This window comes from Bactrocera neohumeralis, unplaced genomic scaffold (assembly GCF_024586455.1).
Source record: "Bactrocera neohumeralis isolate Rockhampton unplaced genomic scaffold, APGP_CSIRO_Bneo_wtdbg2-racon-allhic-juicebox.fasta_v2 ctg5003, whole genome shotgun sequence".
NCBI classification, from domain to species: Eukaryota; Metazoa; Arthropoda; class Insecta; order Diptera; family Tephritidae; genus Bactrocera; species Bactrocera neohumeralis.
This window is the reverse complement of record NW_026091974.1, coordinates 6,465-7,206: the sequence shown is the minus strand read 5'-3', so window position 1 is coordinate 7,206 and position 742 is coordinate 6,465. Positions and strand designations below refer to the sequence as shown.

At 35.0% G+C, this 742-nt stretch overlaps 1 non-coding gene across 1 annotated transcript; it reads right to left on the bottom strand.

Moving 5' to 3' along the window:
* Positions 1-227: 227 nt before the first annotated feature.
* Positions 228-309, bottom strand: Trnas-cga (transfer RNA serine (anticodon CGA)). Its single transcript has one exon. It is a non-coding gene; the product is annotated as a tRNA-Ser (tRNA).
* Between the last annotated feature and the right edge of the window lie 433 nt (positions 310-742).

The following is a 742-nucleotide window of genomic DNA, read 5'->3' as shown; positions in this document are numbered from 1 at the left end:
TTCCTTCCAACATATTTTCAATGTGATAATGAAAACAAATATGTACAATAAATCACACTTAAACGGCGCCAGAAATACAATGAAAGTGAAATGTGAAAACAAAAACGCAAAATTATTATCTTCACTGCATCCATCACCTACTTCAGATAGGGATTAGGAGTGTTTTGTGATAAGATACCGGTAAAACACATTTTAAATTTCAAAAATAAGTAGCAAAAAGTTCGTACCGCAGCCGGTAGGATTCGAACCTACGCTCCCAGAGGGAATCTGATTTCGAGTCAGACGCCTTAACCACTCGGCCACGACTGCTGCGTCGCACATTGCCTGCCAATGCTCACACCACCATAACTCGCTTATCAAATCCGAATACCAACGAAACATTGTGAATAGATAAAAGGAACCCTTATCTTGCGAATATAGATAAGTGCAAAAATTTGTCAATAGTATTAAATGTTGCTTGATTAAAAAGACGAATGTTTACGAAATATTTTATAGATAAAGACTCAAATGTGGGGCAAAAGTGGGGGTTTAAAATCGATGCCGACATTAAATGAAATTTTATAGAAATACTTCAGTACTGTGGCAAAGTGGAAAGCATAAGGTTAATAAAATAACTTTACAGTTTACCGTTAGAGGTGGTGCTTTGAATATGTGAGAATTATTTGTATGTGAAAGAGAAATAAATGTGGCAGAGGAGATTAGTGAATAAAGTTTAGGCACGAAATAAATAACTAATATATAA